We start from the raw sequence: 6,143 nt of genomic DNA on the forward strand, positions 1-6,143 counted from the left end.
AGTAGCTGGGATTACAGGCACGCGCCACCATGCCCAGCTAATTTTTTGTAGTTTTAGTAGAGACGGGGTTTCACCATGTTGACCAGGATGGTCTCGATCTCTTGACCTCGTGATCCACCCGCCTCGGCCTCCCAAAGTGCTGGAATTATAGGCGTGAGCCACCGCACCCGGCACTGAGTTTTTCAAGTTTTCAGCAATGATAAATCCCCTAATGCTTTTTCCCAACATTTTATTATGAAAATATCCCAACAGCAAAGTTAAAAGAACTTTACAGTGAACATTGTTTACCAAGGGTTTACCATTAATATTTTACTTGTTTTGTCCCTTAACTAACTCTATCCATCAGTCCATCTTAAATTTTTATTTATTTATTTATTTTTGGAGACAGAGTCTTGCTGTCGCCCAGGCTGGAGTGGCTGGAGTGCAGTGGCGTCATCTTGGCTCACTGCAACCTGCATCTCCCAGATTCAAGCGAATTCTCCTGCTTCATCCTTCCAAGTAGCTGGGATTATAGGCACCCACCACCACGCCGAGCTAATTTTTGTATTTTTAGTAGAGCTGGGGCTTTACCATGTTTGCCAGGCTGTTCTCAAACCCCTCAGGTGATCCACATGCCTCGGCCTCCCCAAGTGCTGGGATTATAGGCGTGAACCACCTCGACCAGCCTCGTCCATCTTAATTTTTGATACATTTTAAATTGCTGACATCTGTATTCATTCTTCTAAAATTCCTCACATGCATATCATTGACTAGAGTTTAACACTTTTTTGTTGTAAAATTTACACACAATGAAGTACACGGATTAACTGTACATTACTTAAATCTGCAAAAACATATACACCTGTGTAACCCAAACTCCTGTCAACATATAGAGCACTACCAGCACCCCAGCAAGTTCTCTCCTGCCCCTTCCCGGTGAACCTGTGCCCCATCCTCCCAGAGGGAACCAATCTTCTTTCTTTTTTTCTGCTATAGATTTTCCTTTTCTAGAACTTCATATAAGGGAGATTATACATTATGTATTCCTCCTGATGATTTCTAAAAGAAATTCTTAAGAAATTAAAAGTCTTTCTGAAACAGGGAGAATGATAATGAAAATATCAGAGATCAGATTGATTACTTCATTAAACATATTTATTATGAGACCCTCTAGTCTGTGCATACAGAGATCTGTAAGACAGACCCTGCCCTCAAGGAGATCCCATTGTCCTGGCAGATACAGTGTAAACATGCAGATAGAGACAAGCAAGAAACAGTTACCACTTGCCACAGAAGGGGTCTAATCCAGCCTGGGAGGCAATGGAGGAGTCAAGGGACATTTACATTTTTACTTTGGAGCTTGTCTCAGGCAGTCAATGCTCTATATTTTCCGTTAAGTCTAGAACCTTTTAACTCAAAACTATTTGTCCCGAAATGGCAGTTTTACAATACTGAGTAGGTGTAATACAAATTCACTAAATAAAATAAATGAGGAAAAAACTGTAAAAGGCACAAATTGAAATTAATGGGGATTCTGTTTTCTTCTAGTTCGAGTTGAAATAAACTCAAATAGATTTGGTATTGCTCCCAAACACAAACAACATGCATTCCTTTTCTTGGATCACAAGTGGCAGAAGCTTTCAAGAGCTCTAGATAGCAACAGCAAAGCTTTAATCTTCTTAGACTTCCCTTTAACTTTCTCATGGTATATAAAACCTTTTGCTGGTTGGGCATGGTGGCTCATGCCTGTAATCCCAGCACTGTGGGAAGCTGAGGTGGGAGGATCACTTGAGGCCAGGAGTTTAAGACCCATCTGGCAACATAGCAAGGCACCATCTCTACCAAAAACCAAAACCAAATCAATTGTATCTTCAAACTGAGGCCCTCGTCTCCTATTTTTTTTACTCTTTACTTACATATTTTACACACAGATTACAAATGAAAGATCCTCAGTTTCCATTTGTACCTACTTTTTCCTACTCTTCGTCCTTCTCAAAACTCTATCACTGTTATTTAGTGAGGAGTGGGAAGCCCATGAAAACTTGGAAATTTGTTTAGTCACACTTTCCCCAGAAAACTCTGGGGAAGAAAAATTCTAGGGGCTAAGAAAAATTCTGAATTTTCTTATGCCCAAGGAAATGAGAAAGCTACTTACTATAAACCACCTACTACAGAGATCATAACCCTTGAAAAATAGTTTTTCTTCATATTATCTGAAACAAAGAATATCTCAGTGTAACTAAATGCATTTTTTTTAGTGTACATCATAAAGAATTGCTTAATAAAGAGTACCTGCACTGAGTTTTATTTCTGTTGATGATGAAAGGTAGAGCAGCTATAGAGGTGAGCTGCCCTAAAACAATGTAAACAAATCACTGCCTTAATGGTGCTTCTAACAGTAACAAAGCAGTGGTCCATGACAAACTATTTTAAAGAATACTTTCTTCTTGCTCTTCTTAATTTCAATTCAATTGAGTTCCAAAATTCAGAAACAAGGCAAGGAAAGGTAAGAAAAATGGAGTGCTGGACAAGGTGCAGTGGCTCACACCTGTAATCCCAGCACTTTGGGAGTCTGATGTGGGTGGATCAAGAGGTCAGGAGTTCAAGACTAGCCTGGGCAAGATGGTGAAACCCCCATCTCTACTAAAAACTACAAAAAAAAATTAGCCGGGCATGGTGGTACGCACCTGTAATCCCAGCTACTCAAGAGGCTGAGGCAGGAGAACTGCTTGAACCCAGGAGGTGGAGGTTGCAGAGAGCTGAGACTGTGCCATTGCACTCCAGGTTGGGTGGCAGAGTGAGACTCCATCTCAAAAAAATGAAAAGAAAAATGGAGTGCCTATACATCTGAATCCTGACTCATGCACGAGTGTTTTATCTCAAATTGGCTAGACATTTCTCAGAGTAAAGGATCACTGGCAGTATTTGGAAGTTAAAGGAGAATAAAGAACAGTCTCATCAATTATGCAGCTTATGTTGTGGACTGAATGCGTCCTCCCAAAAATTCATCTATTGAAGCCCTAACTTCCAATGTGATAGTGTTCGGAGGTGAGGCCTTTGAGGGGTTATCAGGTGAGGTCATGGTGCCCATGATGGGATTAGTAATCTTATAAAGCGGATGAGATTAGAACTTTCTCTCCACCATGTGAGGATATAGCAAGAAGACAGCCCTCTGCAAACCAGAAAGAGGGCCCTCACCAGGAACCAAATCTGCTAGCTCCTTGATCTTGGACTTTCCAGCCTCCAGAACCATGAGAAATAAATGTTTAAGCCAGTGGTCCCCAACCTTTTTGGCACCAGGGACTGGTTTTATGAAAGACAATTTTTCCACAGATAGGTGGAGCAAGGCAATGGTTTCGGGATAAAACTGTTCCACCTCAGATCATCAGGCATTAGATTTTCATAAGGAGTGTATAACCTAAATCCCTTGCATTCACAGTTCACAACAGGGTTGTGTTCCAATGAGAATCTAGTGCCGCCACTGATCTGACAGGAGGCTGAGCTCAGGCGGTAATGCTTGCTCACCCACTGCTCACCTCCTGCTATGCCGCCTGGCTCCAAACAGGCCACGGATGGGTACCTGTCTGTGGCCTGGGGGTTGGGGAACCCTGGTTTAAGTCATCCAGTCTATGGTACTTTGTTATGGCAGCCCAAGCTAAAACAGTTCAGTACTTTGAGATCAATGTAAAAATTACCTTTTCCTTAAACAATCTCTATGATCCATTAACAAATGAAGGTCAGATAGAATATTCCAGAATGCTGTGATACTGAGGACCCATGTGTCCCATCATTCTTGATTTTTTTTTTTTTTTTTTTTTTTTTGAGACAAGATCTTTATTGCCCAGGCTAGACTTGAACTCTCAAATTCCTGGGCTCAAGAGATCCTCCTGCCTTGGCCACCCAAAATGCTGGGATTGCAGGCGTGAACTACTGGTCCTGTGAGGACTAGCTTTTTAAAGAGGCATCAGGGCCAGGCACAGTGACTCACACCTTGTAATCCCAGCACTTTGGGAGGCCAAGGCAGGTGGATCACTTGAGCTCAGAAGTTTGAGAACAGCCTGGGCAACAGTGGTGAAACCCCATCTCTACAAAAAAATACAAAAACTAGCTGGGTGTGTTGACACACACCTGTGGTCCCAGCTACTAGTGAGGCTGAGATGGGAGTTCTGCTCGAGCCTGGGAGGTCGAAGCTGCAGTGAGCCAGATTGCATCAATGCACTTCAGCCTAGGTGACAGTGAGAATCTGTGTCAATAAATAAATAAGCAACAGGTACCAAATATTCACAAGAGATTTCTGCCTCTCAGCATGGGTGCAACTCTCATCCCACTCAGGATAATGGTGACAGCTGAGGTACTGAACATTGGTAAAAAACTGTATAAGGCTAAAACAAGAGGTCTATGAATTGTTTGGTAGATAGGCCAGGAAAAGTCCTCCTGCTGTCCAGGGACCGGACTACAGCAGGAAATGCAGTTAGAATCACCTGGAAGGAAAAGCTGCAATTTCAAATAAAATTACCAGTTGCATTTTTCTACTACAGGAAGCAGGTATTAAAACTGCTTTCACCAGAAAATGTGAGACAGCTTTCATTGTGCCCCAGTATGAAACAATTCCAGTTGAATGGGTTTGCAACTGGTTCTTTATTCAAAAGAAATCCTGGTGTCAAGGAAGGATATGAGTTTTACCCACCTACAGTGGACATGTTTTTCAAGGATGATACCAATAACGACCCACAGTGGTCTAAGGAACAGCTAATTGCAGCAAAATTAGGCTTTGCTGCGCTTGGTATAAAACTGAAGTGGATATCGTGAGTCATGCTACATAGGCTGTTTTTGAAATTCTGGAGAGATCCTGGTTGCCCCCCAGAACTGTACACTGGTTGATATGACCAGCAAAGAAACTGTTCCCACTGATGTCATTGATACTGATTCCTAGAGACACTGACCATCAGGTGATCAGAGCCAATAGAAAGACAGTCTTTCAATCATACTTTAAAAAATATTATTTAAAAAAATAGAGACAGAGTCTTGCCATGTTGTCCAGGTTAGTTTCGAACTCCTGGGCTCAAGTAATCCTCCTGAAAGTGCTGGGATTACAGGCATGAGCCACGACTCCTGGCCAAAAGATAAAGTCTTACCAAGTCTTCAGTGTAACTCCTGAAGGTTTGCAGATGGTAAGGACAAACTTTGTGTGGGTTGTAGAGAGTAGAGTCGCTTTTGAAATCACAGTCAATGCAGTCTTGCAGTACTGTTGGGTTCTATTTCTGACCTTAAGTCACTGTGAAAAAAATCAAGAAGGCCTGTGGAAATTTTGGCATTCCATGTGGACTTTGAGTAATATCTGCACATAAATGACTAGATGAAACTCTGAGGATTAAAGCTGAGTATGCAGAGGGGGCATTCGTACTGTATTTGTGGCAGTGGCAGGGAGAAGCAATGGTTTGGGATAAGCGATGTTTGGGAACACTGCATATCCAGTTATCTGCTGTCCTCCCCTCACACCAGACTGAGGTGTTCAGGATGTGTTGTCTCAGCTGTTCAACCATACTTTCTCCAGAAGGATGAGCACAGTTTGCTGCTCATATATTTGGATTAAACAAGCATTTATTATGGAGCAAACTGCAAGCAAGCACTTTGAACACATGGATTTCCTGGAAGAAAGGTGACAAGAAAATCAGAGAAAGAACATCATTGCATTTTTTTTAGGGGGAAAAGTACACATTTCTAATTTAGCTGCAGAAAAATCAAGCAAGATGAAAAAAATTACAGAACACAAAATATATCAGTGAATACGTGCTTCTCTATATTAAAAAAAAATCACAACGAAATTACAACAGGTAAGTGCTGTGAAAAATAGAAACATGGTGACATAAGAAGAGCCTGACAGGGGGAACCGAAGCTAGTCCTTAGAGTGTAAGCCAGCTTCCCTAAGGAAGTGACATCTGGGCCGGGCGCGGTGGCTCACGCCTGTAATCCCAGCACTTTGGGAGGCCGAGGCGGGTGGATCACGAGGTCAAGAGATCGAGACCATCCTGGTTAACATGGTGAAACCCCGTCTCCACTAAAAATACAAAAAATTAGCTGGGCATGGTGGCGCGTGCCTGTAATCCCAGCTACTCAGGAGGCTGAGGCAGGAGAATTGCCTGAACCCAGGAGGTGGAGGTTGC

General features: G+C 42.4%; 1 pseudogene; it reads left to right on the top strand.

The window, feature by feature from the left end:
* Positions 1–4,677: 4,677 nt before the first annotated feature.
* Positions 4,678–6,006, top strand: LOC108314174 (annotated as a pseudogene).
* Positions 6,007–6,143: the final 137 nt, after the last annotated feature.

The sequence above is a fragment of the Cebus imitator genome, unplaced genomic scaffold (genome assembly GCF_001604975.1).
Source record: "Cebus imitator isolate Cc_AM_T3 unplaced genomic scaffold, Cebus_imitator-1.0 Scaffold149, whole genome shotgun sequence".
NCBI lineage: Eukaryota > Metazoa > Chordata > Mammalia > Primates > Cebidae > Cebus > Cebus imitator.